Below are 14,240 nucleotides of genomic sequence, written 5' to 3' on the forward strand. Positions count from 1 at the left end.
CTCGAGGGAGTCGCTTGGCAGAGAGAAGGAATACGGGTTGGGGACGTTGACGGCGAAAGGCAGGCATCGCCCTCCGCTCCAGTCACGCACAGCACCCGGGTGGCCGAGCCAAGCGTCTCGGAAGCCCGAGGCCAGAAGCCTGCCCCCGCGGGAGCCCACCGAACGCCCTGGGGCTCCGCTTGCACGAGCTTCTCAAGGGGCAGTTACAGGCCGTTAGCTTTGTGCTCGTTGAAATAAAGTCACACGGTGGTTGGTCGCTGGGGGATAAACGGATCTAACCGGGTATTTCTTTTTTTAATGCACAGACTCCCATCCATCCCCTTGAGCCACACGGCTTGTTAAGGGAAAGCAATAGCGAACCTGGGCTGATCTCAACGCATTTTGTGGGCTCTTCTCGCCGTCGCAAACCCGCACACGTTAGAGGCCGTTCCGGAGGAGTGTCAGTCTGTACCAGAGTCCGGTGGCAGCCTTAGAGCCTAGCAACGTTCATCCTGCATGAACTTTCCCCAGGCATAGCTCGTTTGTCGGAGGCAGCCCTTCCTCAGAGCCCGGGCGACCAACCGAGCCGTCCAACTCCTGCCAGTCAGCCTGTTTCCTCTTCGGGCTCTGCCCGTGTTCCTCCCTCCCTCCCCCGCCGTCTGGAAGCTGAACGCAGACCTGCTGGCTCACCCGCAACGCCAACCCAAACAACTTTTCCCAGCTCCTCCTCCTGGCAGTTTCAGAGCACAACGCCTTGCCCTTCCATCCCTTTCGCGCTCCACTTCTAGGAGGCCTTGCTTTTGTCCCGCCTAAACAGACCCGGCCGACCCGCTGCCCCCTTCGCCTAGCGTTGCTTTTCTTTTCTTGCAAAATGGACACGAAGGAGAGCTTTGTCTTCACGGGCGCATCAACGGCGGTGCAGCCCATAAGCAAAATGGCGGCTGTTTGGCTTCGTCCTGGTAACCCTGCCCCTGCCAGGCTGCTCGGGTGAACCCCGTGCAGCGGGAGGAAGGGAGGGGGAGAAAGCGACGCCATTTTCCCAGAGACGGAGAGCGAGAGAGGCAGTGACATAGGAGGGAGCGTAGGCGGCTGCGAGGAGGGAGACACGGGAGCAGCAGCAGCGGCGGCAGCAGTTGGGGAGGGCGGGAGGGATTGGGGGGGATTTGTGCAGCGAGGTCCCCAAGGCTAAAGGCGAGCTGGTCTCCGCGGGGCTGTGTGCAAACGAGCAACCTTGGGGGTCCCCGCTCTTGACCCTCCTCTCCTTTCCTCACAGGCTGTTGAGACGAGGCTCTGTCCTGCTCTAGGCAAGGGACATCCGCAGTGGGGCCGTTGCATTGTTTTGGTCGGGCTAGGAGAGGGACTCGGTTCAGGGGGTGCTGCTGCCTGGCCTGTGATCATTACAGGTGAGTCCCGCGCCGTTTCTGACGATGGGTGTCATGTCCTGGGAGGAGTGCCTCAAAGGGGTGGGGAGGGATACCGACCCCCACACCCCCCAAAAGAAAGGTTTGAAAGTCATGGGGCATCTCGTTTCCTCTGGTGTGTGGATATATGCACACGGCTATACCTATTGTGATTGATCCTCCTTTCCCTTCCCCTCAATTGTGAATGTTCTCTTACTCTGGATTTCTGTTTCATCTCTTTGGGGTGGGGCGGGGGTTGGTTTAAAAAAGGAAAGGGAGCCGCTGTATCTTCTGAATATGGCGCGTTATTGTAACTGGAGGAGCTGAGAAGGGCTTATGATTATTATTTTTGTTGGCAGTTACGCTAGCCTTCTGCTTTAAAGTTAAATAGAAATCGGCGAGGAGGTCATTAATGTGATACCACTGTATGCGTCTGTAGATCTTGTGAGGCTGAACATTATGTAGGATTTCAAAGTGGGGGGGCATTATTATTGAGCGTTGAGTTTGTCGGGGACTGTTTCTTCGCCCTCTGTGTTCTGTTTTGTGATACGAATATGGCCCTTTGTGGGCCTAATCTTCCCTTCCGCACATCCCCCCATTTCATTTACCTTCCATTTTATGTCTCAGCGCTTTGCCAATAGACAGAACAACAGCGAACAGTTCCGAAGACTTTCTGTGGCGATTTAAAAGAGGTGGTGGTAGTGTGGATGGGTAGCAGGGAGGGATGATCCCAGGTCCTCATCAATAAAATGGGTAGTTGCAGGCTATCTTTTATAACCAGTTCAGTGTTCATAGTTTCTCTCTCTCACACACGCACACACACATACCCCGCCTTCTTCCGATCCCTGTTTGCTTTGCTTGAGCGACAGGCATAAAACCTCCTTTTTTGAAAGGAGCTTGTGGAACAGACCCTATTGCTGCAGACATGGGGGGGGGGAGGAACAAACAGTCCACTGTGTAATACTAAATAGGGTAGAAGAAACACAATATAGCCCAATTAGAAAGTCCTGTACTCCTCTGCAGTCAAATCATCGAGGAATGTTCGGTGAGGGTCCCAGTTCAATACCGATCACAAATTTGTATGTGTGGCACTGACCCTAAATAGCCGTCCTTGCAATTTTTGCATGGCCTTTGCCTCAGTTTTGTTTAGATTACCTTTAAAAGGATTACTCACAAAAGGTACATTTTCTTTTAAAAGCATAACCAAGAGACATTAAGAACAACGTCTCCACACTCAAGTGACCTGTGAAGGGTGTTTGATGACACACGTTATACTTTTAAAGTTACTTTCTCTTAAAGTGAACTAAAAAAACTGTAATTTCCCTCTTTTGTCCTTTAGAGATTCTAAAAATGGCGGCCCCAGGCTGATGTTGTGGTAATCTAATCAGCTCGGGTCTTCCACACCCCATGCAGTGCATTTGTCTGCAGCACATTATAGTCTTAATATGCTTAAATGAAAAAAGGCTGTCGTCTTCAAACCAGGAACAAAACATTTTCTGGACCTTAGTACGATTAAAAATGCTGTGTTCCGGCTGATTAATTTTATTGGTTATTTGAGTGAAAGGTAAATCAACCAGACCACTCTTTCTAGGGGAGGGGTAAGATGAGAGACTTGTGTAGTTGCTTTGGTTTGTGTGTGTGTGTGTGTTTGAAGAGTTCATATGCATGCCATATTAATCTTTTCACTTTTGTTTTTTAAAATGGTGGACAAGTTCCTGCCTCTCTGTCTATATTTATAAGGCATAAATCAATATTAAAATAAAACAATATTAAAACACTACTATTTGACATTTCACTCAAGATTGTTATAGCTGTCAAACAATACAGTTTCTTCCCTATTCATAGTCTTTTGGTACTGGCCAGGTATTTTGCAGGGTTTCTACTTCCCCACCCATCTTTAACTCAAAGGTCAAGCTAATATATTTTAAAATTTAGTTTACTTTTCTACAGGAATTGTTCCCCTTGAATCTGAAATGATAATTCTGTATAAAAAATGGCAGTTCTTTTTAAAAGTGCTCATTTTCTGACAAGTGAATACATGTTTTTAAGTCACCATTTGTGTACTGTATGCCACAAAATAAAAAAAAAATAAATATTGAATACAGTGGAGAGCAGCATGTTTAGTATTTGAAACCTTCAGTTCTTAGTAGATCTATTTTTTGTAGTTCTAAGTATTGATTCCCAAGTTTCAACTTCAGTGTACTATTCTGGATTTTAAAGATGTGAAGAACAATATTGTTTGTGTAGCATTCTCCCCCTTCCTGCCCAAATACTGACTATTAATTTATGTATGCTGACTTTTTTCAGTTTTGCATAATTGATAACCTGTTTCTTAAGCATGTAAAAGGGAAAAGTATGCATTGAAAAGTTGTTCATGCATGCTTTTGATATGTTGTGAGGTACAATGTATGATAGTTTGGGCATGAATTAAAATCTCTTACAGTTTTCCCTACTTTAACAGAATATTTTCAAATCCATGTGGATTTTCATAACTTGCTGAATACTTGTATATCTGGAACAGCAAGATGATATGTGATTGCTTCTGGGGTTTTTGTTTAGAAACTAATCTGGAAAATACTTTTGTAATCATTATATTGTATGCCTAAAATGAGGTATACTTTCCTACTTTTACTTTTGCTGACAACATTTCATTTAACTCATCTGGGTTTCCAAGAGAACTGCATTAATATTGACATCTATGTATGTCTATTTGTGCTGCACTGCACATTGAAATCTGTGGTTTTGGAATTCTTTACAGAATGAAACAATCAGCATGACTTTTTTTCAAAACTTGCCTGTCAATCTAACCACTTTATACAGAATTGGAGCCACCTTAAGGTCTTTGTTCTGCATTGTCTCTAACTCCCATCATGGTCAAGGTCCTGTCTTAGAATAATATGTTTTGATCTCCAGTTTGGGAAATACTGGTCTTATGGCCTGGTTCCACGCATCTTTACTGTGTTATTTCCAAGTAGTCGTTTAGTTTTAGGCTACATTATTGTTATTATAAAGGTTCCTTAAAATAAAAAATAGCCTTCACTAAGTTCAGACTATGGAATTTATTTGAGTCACTATTCTTGCAAAACATAAAAATCACAGATTTTCTTCAAGTTAATAGAAGACATGGTAGTTTCACGAGTAAAAATATACATGAAGGCCTAGACTAAAAGAGTATGTGGAAGAAAACTGTTTGGCTACTGAAAAAAATTGTGTCACTTTGGAATGTCTTGAATGCATTGAACCATGCTGTACATTGTAACATATAAATGCCACTGTAGTAGACTTCAGTAAGTTATTCTGTGACCTATGTCATTATTTCCATACTTTAAAATAGATTAATATCTCTTCTTGGCCTCTTACACATGTGAGAAAATAAAAATGTATTTTTTCTTTGTTTATTAATGCTATTCTCTTTTTTTTTTGTATTTCTAATATGGAGGTCCAGAAGTTGATTTAAGTTTGTGTTGAAAAAATGTTCAGAACATTGACCCATGTCAGGTAGGCTCTTGTCAATACAGAAGCATTGATATAATTTTGGAACATATTTCCCAAATCAAACTGTCATTTAATAAATGCTGAAATGCAGAACACTATAGGATGCAGCAAACTGAATTAACTCTACCTTATCTAAATTTCTCTCTAAAGCATTCAAAGTATAGAAGACTAACTCTACCATATTACACAATTTATTAGTTGTCAACTGACTGAAATCATGATTAAGAATGCCACTATATGCCATTTATTTTATTATAGTAATAAATACAATATAATTCCATAACAATGTCAAATAAACAGCAGTAACAGTGGTTACAATAGCATTTCGGTAACAGGTGAAATAATATTAACATGCTAACTGTCCAATGGTTGGTCAGTTTGGAGTTCAGTTCGTGGGGGAGGGGTTCTGGGGGCCCCAGTAGATGTTGTTGGTTTAGTTGACCTCAACCAAATGCCTGGTGGAAGAGCACCATTTTGCAGGCCCTGCAGAACTGTGCTAGCTCCAGCAGGGCCCTGATCTCTTCTAGGAGCTCATTCTACCAGGTGGGGACTAGGACGGAGAAAGTTCTGGTCCTGGTTGAGGTCAGATGTGCTTTCTTAGGACCAGAGATCACCAGCCAGTTGGAAGTGGCGGAGCATAGGGCTCTTTGGAGGGTATAGATAGCAAGGCGGTCCCTCAGGTACATTGGGCCCAGACTGCGTATGGCCTTGAAGCTGATTACGCAGACCTTAAGTCTGACACTGGCCGCTGCATTCTGGACAAGTTGTAGTTTCCAAATCAAGGGTAGGCCTGCGTAGAGGGGGTTGCAGAAGTCCAGTCTAGAGGTGATTGTTGCATGGATCACTGTGGCTAGGTGTTCTGGGGCCATGTAGGGCACTAGTAGTTTGGCATGGTGCAGGTGATAGAATGCCAGTCACTCTAATGTTGTGTTCTGTGCCTCTATAGGTTCCTGGCAGAGTGAACCACAGAGTGAACCATTATACCCCATCCAGGTTGGGTAATCACGCTTCCTTGCTTGGACCCTTCCTGCCCAGCCATAGGATCTCTGTCTTTGCAGGGTTGAGCTTCAGCCATCTAGTCACTGCTTGTGGGCATTTGGCTAAGGCATCTGGGGGTGAATCTGGAGGAAGAGCTGGGTGTCATTGGTATATTGATGACATCCCAGCCTGAACCTCTGCACCAGCTGTGCAAGAGGGCACATAAAGATGTTAAATAAGATTGGAGATAGACCAGTCCCTGTGGGACTCCACATATGAGCTGGTGGTGGCTTGATTGTTTCTCTCTATTGGTGGGAGGAAGACAACCCACAAAGAATTTTTATGTAATTTATAATACAATTGGGCCACTATAAATTATGTTATTATTCCTGTTAGCATGTACAATTACCCCTTGAACTGTTGAACAAATAGTCTATAGTCCAAATACTAAATTTTAATTAGTCTGTGATGCAGGTTCCTTGTGAAGTAATTACATGTTCAAAATTATGAAGATCTACTTCATTATTTTTGTTATAGCTTGCACTTACTGTTTTTCAGCGTTTTCTAATATATAAGAACGTACATATGCTGATCTCTTTAATAATGAGACTGAATTGATAGAGTTATCTGTGAACTCTCAATTTCATAATTTGATATTTTTTGTTGAAGGTATGTAACTTTATGCAACTTATATATATCTATATGTAGGAAGAAATAGTCTAATTTTGTATTTGTCAGATGTTAATATAAGTAGAAGGTGGGGCAAACTTTGGGGAATTTTTGCTGGCATACTTTTTACTAAGAGAAGGAAACAGCAGGGACCGGGACCGGTCTGTGGATCAGTCGGTACCGGGCTATGGCTGGGGCTCCCCCTTGGTGTGGCACTGCGCAGCTGCTGCTGGCAGCGCCCCCCCAGAGGGTGGCGGGAAGACGGGCGCCAGCAGATAAGCAAGTGGAGCAGGGACTCAGGCGGCGGCAACTTCCCTCGGCAAAGGACTCCCCTCCCCTCCCAGGCCTCAGTACAATTGACCGGTCCCCGGTGATAAAAAGGTTGGGGACCACTGCCTTAAACTACAGCAGTGAAGTACACCTTTCCATCAGCATTCAGCTATAAGGGACCTGTCTAGAACTTGGGGCAATTTAATATGATTGGCTGAATAGCTAGCTATATACCATATTCCTTTACATTTCTTGCAGAAATGCTTTTTCTAAGTGAACTCTCTCAATGCCATGGGTCTACAGGAATATAACTTTTTGGAATAGAAAAAAAGATCTGATGGATTTCCCTTTCTTTCACTGGGGTGGTATTCACAGAGGAAAAGAAAGGTCTCAGTATTTTATCGCTGGTATAGTCCCCCTAAATAGAATACCCAAGAATGGCCAACACTGCAGTGTTGCAACACAGGTTTTCCTTTCAATGTTGTGACCTATGTCAGTTTTTTAAAGGAAAGGCAGCACCCTCTAGAGGGATCAGACTTCGGCAGCCCACATTTAGTGATTGAGGGGGGCAAATGATTTTGCAATCTTGTGTGGCTTTGGGGAAAATACAAATGGATATTTTTTTTCCTCCCCCAAATAGGAGGCATGTATAAATGCCATTTCCTCGTGGAAAGGTACAGGTGCAGTACTATGAGTGCTCATGTCCTTGTTCTGAGCAGTTTAGAAGTTAAAGTTTGACTCTGTCAGTGGTAAAATAATATGGCCAAGGGTAAGGAAGTACTTGGGCTTAGTTTCAGTAGAGGGTGAAGACATTAGGATTGGGGGGGGGGGCAAGCTTGCATGGTATAAACAAAGAGTGGGAAATTTTCCAGGGTTAGGGCTTTGTATTGTGGAAGCAAAGCCCAGACCTTGGGCACTTTCGCCTTTGGGGCTTTACTTTTTATAATTCTTAGGAATTGTTTGGCTTTCACTTTGCTTCTACATGTGAAAAGATACTAGTTATTTCTAGGGTTTGGTGTATTCCCAGGAGGCTGAGACACTGGAACAAATAATGCTTGTCTTGCATTAAATGTGGTAAAGGAGATGAGGTAGGAAATAGTAGCCCTGTTGGAGAAAATAGTAGCTCTGTTGTTACCTAGAGAAGTCTTGCCTTCTGACCACTAGCAGCTGCATCTGAATTTTGAACTTTTCAGGTACAAAAACACATTCACTGCAGCTAGTGGCTAGAAATTTACTTTGTTTTTGCTGCCCTGTCCTGGATAGCCTGGGCTAGTTATATCTCATCAGATTCTGGAAGCTAAGCGGGGTTGGCCTTGTTTAGTATTTGATTGGGAGCCCATAAAGGAATGCCACGGCCACTATGCAGTGGCAAGCAGTGCCAAATACCACCTCTGAACATCTCTTCCCTTGAAAACTCAGAGTAGCCTTAAGTCAGCTGTAACTTGAGAGCAAAATTTTCTTTTCCTGAATGAAAGCTGTACAATTTGTCATTGTGTGAATTACCTCAAGAAGACCTGTTCTGGTGTGTTCTCAGTCTTGGCTTCTTTGAAAACTAATGCACTTATTTCTAAATAAGACTGCTTGGAGAGGGGCAGCCTATAATAAAAATAAATAAACAAATAAATAAATAGCATTTATTTCTAAACCTTGGCAATTCTTACTTCTTTGAATAGGGGAAGTACAATGAAGGTTTACTGTAGTAAACTGCTATACATATTCCTACTTCTACTAGTTGGGAAAAAAACATTAGTCTACTTTTTGCTGTAATGCCCAAACAATTAAGACCAGGGAGAGTACTTATGTTGATTATCTAAAAAACGTATTCTAATTCTTGATGGTCTAAGGTAAAAAACCCAAGAAGGACTTGATACAGAGCTGGAAACTTGTAATTGGATTTGCTATATTCTTGAAGTACCAGTTTTATGATCATTTATATTATTAAAACGTTGACATGTATGTCTGTTTCTTTCCCATTCCACTCACAAATTAGTTTCTTAAAAGAGAGAGGAAAGGGGAGAACACCTGTAAAGGAGTTAGCATTCTGTTCAGATATATTTATATTTATATTTTTTTATTATTTATTTATATTTTTATACCGTTCTTCCCTATAGCTCTGGGCGGTTTACATAAAACATTTTTGAACATTCACATAGAACATTTTTTTAATATTATATATTTTATATATATTTATATTTATATTCCACCCTCCCCTGAAGGCTCAGGGTGGTTTACAGGGAACAGGAAACAGATATAGATAACATATGGTAACACATGTGATAACAGCAATAACATTATAACAACAATAACCTTAACATAAAAACAGCAATAATAATAATATGATAGAACTGCAAAGGAGCCTCAGCTCAACTCTTACTGGGATCCAGTGGGTTAGGCAGATTAGTGGCAGTTGTAGTAGGAGGGGGTGTTGGGGGCCAATTGGAAGCGATGGTTTGGAATATAGTAGTTTTGCTGTGAGGTATGTAAAGATATACATTGATACAAGATTGGCTGAGGTCATCTGAAAGGAGCTAACAGATGAACTCTTAAAGATTATCAGTTTACTCACGTATAATTCTGTATCATTTAAATGATTTCTCATCAGTATTGTATGAATTTTTTGCCACACATCTTAATGTATGGTAAAAGTTGGAATCTTTACCAAGTACTAAGACTTCTCCACATTTTTCATAGGGTTATATTAACAATCCACAGTTAGTAATGATGCTCCTCCATCTTGTGGAGTATCGTGGTTAGAGGCTTCTTTGAAAGAACTGTTTATCTTCTCTGCTTTTTCTGCTGATTTCAGATTCACACTGTGAAGTATTTATATATTTGACAGATTTAAGTATCATCTTCTGGGAGGTATTCAAAATTTTATTTATGTTATGGCATGTGTGATTTTTTTTAAACTGAGAAATTGCACCCAAATATTTCTGAAGTTAAGTTTGTGTGATTGGGTTGAATGGAGTGTTTACACAATTAATTTTGCTCATAACATTTTAATCTTTGAGATTCTTCAGGTTTGTTTGTTTTTTCATTTTGCACATACTGTTTAAAAAAATCCATATGTAGTCAATGTATGTGGGCCCCATAAGCTACATTTAGGGGAGGCTCATTTTTAACTTCTCATCTCCATTCATAAACAAAGAATTAGCAAGTAGCAACACACAGAGGTCTCAGTAGTATTACCATCTGCATACCATCTTTATACCATAACAAGTCAGTAGCTTGGGAAATTTTGCTGTAGAACAACTTAGCCCAGGCCACATCTATGAAGGCAGAATGCATCCAATTGGTCTTATACAAGTCTTCAAGAAATATGGCCACAGAGCCTGATTGCCCTGGACCGCAGCATCTCCCGGCCTAAACTCAGTCCTAGTATTGTATATTACTGGCAGGGTTACTGCATCTTGTAGGAAACAGAATCAGGTGATATGAAAGATTGGAAGGGTCCCATCTGGCATTATAAAGTTCCTGTTTCTTCTCTGGGTCCTAAGTCTTGCAATTAACAGGTGGATTCTCTGCAGAACCATTTACTACATTCTCTACTCATTTATAGTAGACTTTCCTGTTGGGCCATGGAATAGATGAATGTGTAAAGGGCAGCACTAAACATAGAGTAAAATTGAGAAAGGACAGACAAAAAAAGAAAAAAATGTCTTGATTTGTAGAGTCCTCTGCCAGTATTATGTATCCTATGTATCTTTAAGCTGTAAATACTTAACTGTAGAGTGATGTATTATGTGTCAGTAAACCCAGCCCTCTGCAGAGTTCAAGTGTGAAATTAGGAGAATTTAAATATCAAAAAGCAAAATAATATAGAATTACTGCTATTCTGTATTGCCATGATAGCTTTATAGGACACCTGTTTAATAACCATATGAAACTGAAAAGCAGGACAATAAACTGGATATCAGAAATGAAGTCTAGTAAGTGGAATAACTAGTGGAAAGCATTTTTCTATTTCATGTAGCAGTTTAGAGTAAAGACTACTGTGCTGACTATTTTCTTTCCTTTGTATGTTTGACAGCTATTATTCTAACCCTTCTAACTTCACTTTTTATTAAATAAGGCTTCTTATAGGGAAAAAAGTCAGCTTCATCAGAAAAACTAAAACTATGTGTTTCCAAAAATATTAACAAAATAGAACAAAGTCAAAATCAAGGATTTTCAGTGAGTGGTGTTTCATGTGAGTATGGAACGTCTTGTAAATAAACAGTATTCTTTATATGAATCTGTTGTCTTTTACTGATGGCAGTCATAAGTGCACTTATGGTGCTTTGGAGTCAATAGGATTATCAGCTCTGCGTGGATTTCAGATTTCCTTCTCAGTCAGCACAATTCCTAGATGAAGAGAATGAGAATTGTAGTAACTGATAGTGGGACATATACAGCTATTGTTCTTGTTCGCATATTTTGTTCTGCCTCCTGGAACAGCATAATTCAGGATCTTGAGACTATGATATAGATAGTAGTTTTTGCATCAAAGAACCATAAACTTTCTTGGAATCTGGTAGAACATTTTTAATGGGAATATCAGTAATGATGGACAAGCTTCCTGAAAATCAGGACCATATCTGCCATCCCTGATCTTCTTTTGTGATATTTAGTCACAGGAAGTTGTACATATTCTGTACCTGATTTCTCAGTTTGTGAGGATCAGTGGTAAAACCTTGTGAATCAGACTAGTGACCTATGTAGGGGGGGCTGAAAATTTGGAAATAATTGGTAGAAGTGAATGAGGGAAATAAGTTCATGTACCTATATGAAGTTGCTATGTGGATGAAGTCAGTGGCAAAAACCACTTATGCTCATCTTTTGCCAGGAACACCCCATGATTGGGATCACCATGAACCAGTTGTGACTTAGTGTCACATTTTTTTAGATATTAAAATTATGGTAAGGGAAGATCATTATGAAATAGCTTTTGTATATGTCTAATAATGAAAAACCTTCCACTTTGTATTAATAGTTTTCTGGTGAATAGTTTCTAAAGGACTGAATGAAAGAGAAATGGATTGTGGCAATCTGATGTTTATATTAGACTTTTAACAAATTAAACCATAAACAAACAGAAGATTGAAGAAGACTTTTTTTTGTTTGTTGTCCCAGATAACAGACTTGCATTTATGAAAGCAGACCCGCCCCGCCCCCCCAGCTGTCATTAGGAATCTATGCAGGCATTTACAGAATTGGAGCTGAAGTATTGTGTGGTTGCTTCCCTTTCAACTTCTGAAGGAAGGAGGCCTGTAATTGGGTGTGCCTCTGGGATGAAAAATGACTTGTAATGGTTTGTTTTACCATGACAGTTGGAAGCATCATCTTGGCTTACGCAAAGAGTGAGCCAGATGTTTTTTCCTTGATTTTAAGCAGTTTTGAAATGCCGTCCTTCAAACTTTTAAAACAGCTTGCCAGCTGTGCCTTCATTAAAGGCCTAAAGCCTGTGAGCTGCATGCCATAAATTCTTTGTCATCAGACCTGTTGTGATCTCTTCCGTGCCCCCATGTGTTCCTATCTGGCACTGGTATGGATCTGAATCCTTGAGCTGAGATGGCAAGAAGAATGGAGATGGGCAGGGCTGGTTCATGGATAAAGACCTTTGTACCTATTGGTTTATTTGTACAACATTTAAAACTTGAAAAGTTATTCATAGTAAACAGAAACAAATAGTTACCTGCCTTCCTGAACACTTACAGCGATAAGCAATGGAAGGAGGGGAAAATAGCGCTTGGTCAGTGCAGAAAAGCAGCCTCTGTTCAATTTCTCCTGGGGAGGAACTCAGAACATCAGTATAATTTTTATTGGAACCTTAAGAAAAACATCTGGGGAAAGAGACTGGGTTGGATTCTAACTACCATCAGCAGAAGGAGCAGAAATACTTGTCATGCTCTTCTAGTGGTTCTTTTTGAACCCAGGAAATAAATAGTGATTAGTAGGCATGGAGGTTAGGAGGCTCTAATGGGTAGAAGACCTCACTGTAGCCCTTGTCCTTTTAGTTCCAGAATCTAGTTTTTGGGAATTGGAAGGGATTACTGAAATGGTGGGATGTAGCAAAGATCTGGGTTCCTAAAAACTGGTGATAGGATCCAACTATATCAACATTTCAGTAAGGGCCTTGTGGCCTGTAATCTCTGTGGCCCCAGGCCAAAAGCATTCTTTGTTTCCTGAATGTGTTAAGTATCTATTAGAGATTATTAAAATATCTCTTTCACAGTTTTCCCAGCCAAATGATGCAACAGTTCATCCACAGCTTTGCTCTTGCAACCAGCTTTCTTATTATGTGGACAAAAGTGTTACCTTGACTCAAATTTTCTATAGTTTGTCCTAGAAACATGCACAGAAGTTTAAATACTGACTTTTAATAGGTGATTATTAAAACGTAGTCTAAATAATGTGTAAGTGCTCTAGTTTTGTGAAATATTTCTCTTGAAGCACTGATTTCCTGCCCTTTCAGAAAACTGCAGCCAGCTACTAAAAGCTATAGCCAGCAAAACAATGGTATCTGCAGAGGCATATCATGCAGCATCTTGTAGATTTGTACCCACTACAAGCCCAGCTGGCCCAAAATATGGCCTTTGGGGTGTTCTGTTCTAATTATATGCATTTATGTAATGCTTTTTAGCTCTTCCTCTGAGGTGGAAGACATCTTCGTGGCTGAGTCCCACTCCATTTCAGGAATCAGGAACAAAATCAATTTCCTGTCTCCTGGTGGGACTCACCCATGTCCTTAGCTCTTTTGCAGCCTTTACAGTACAGAATTAGCCATGTTCAATTTATTCTTCTACTTTCATCTTTTTACTTCTATCTGATCCTAAATCTTATCTGTAGCTGTTGATATTCAACCAGTTTCTAAATTCTCTCATATACTTACTCTATTTCACATGCTTTCTCATTGAGACTTCATGAAGAGTTAATTGTTACAGCCTATCCATTTCATCATGACAGGCTTATTGGGGATGGTCTAGAAAAAATTCTTTTTGAAACCAGAGGCAAGACAAGTTACCCAGGACACTCAACCGCTATGACAAGAGGAACTTTGGAAATTACTTCTCTCATTCCCAATGCATCCTGCTGAGATTCTTCAAGGACAACAGCAGATCAAGCAGGGGCTTCTCCAGACAACCCTTCAGAAGACAATCAATCAAGAAAGCAACTTGGGAAAACAAGCCATCCAAAACGTAACTATGAATTGATTTTGGTGTGGGCTGTGTCCTCTTCACTTCCAAGATATGTAGTTAAACTCTCAGACAGACGATTGGTCCGTAGAGATAATCACCAAAGTGTGCTCTACAGAGCTCACCAAAACCCTACTAGAACATTTTCCCCATCTGCTATATACAATGAATCAGATATTTATTTGTGGCAGAACTCAAGTGGCTATACTACATCTTCTTAGCATTTGGGCCAGAGAACCTTTTCCCTCCTTCAGAAAGAGGGTAGGGTGTGTAC

At 40.9% G+C, this 14,240-nt stretch overlaps 1 protein-coding gene across 10 annotated transcripts in view; it reads left to right on the plus strand.

The window, feature by feature from the left end:
• Window positions 1-137: 137 nt before the first annotated feature.
• Window positions 138-14,240, plus strand: part of KMT2E (lysine methyltransferase 2E (inactive)) — an 85,282-nt gene continuing 71,179 nt past the window's right edge. For 6 of the 10 annotated variants that reach the window (XM_077338118.1, XM_077338117.1, XM_077338113.1 and 3 more), the window contains exons 1-2: window positions 1,120-1,382; window positions 13,737-13,969. The gene's annotated coding sequence lies outside the window, so the exon portion shown is untranslated. Of the gene's footprint in view, window positions 283-1,119; window positions 1,383-13,736; window positions 13,970-14,240 lie in introns of those variants that run through there. The other 4 variants (XM_077338109.1, XM_077338112.1, XM_077338110.1 and 1 more) reach the window with 2 other exon arrangements.

Source organism: Paroedura picta, chromosome 5 (genome assembly GCF_049243985.1).
Source record: "Paroedura picta isolate Pp20150507F chromosome 5, Ppicta_v3.0, whole genome shotgun sequence".
Classification (NCBI taxonomy): domain Eukaryota; kingdom Metazoa; phylum Chordata; class Lepidosauria; order Squamata; family Gekkonidae; genus Paroedura; species Paroedura picta.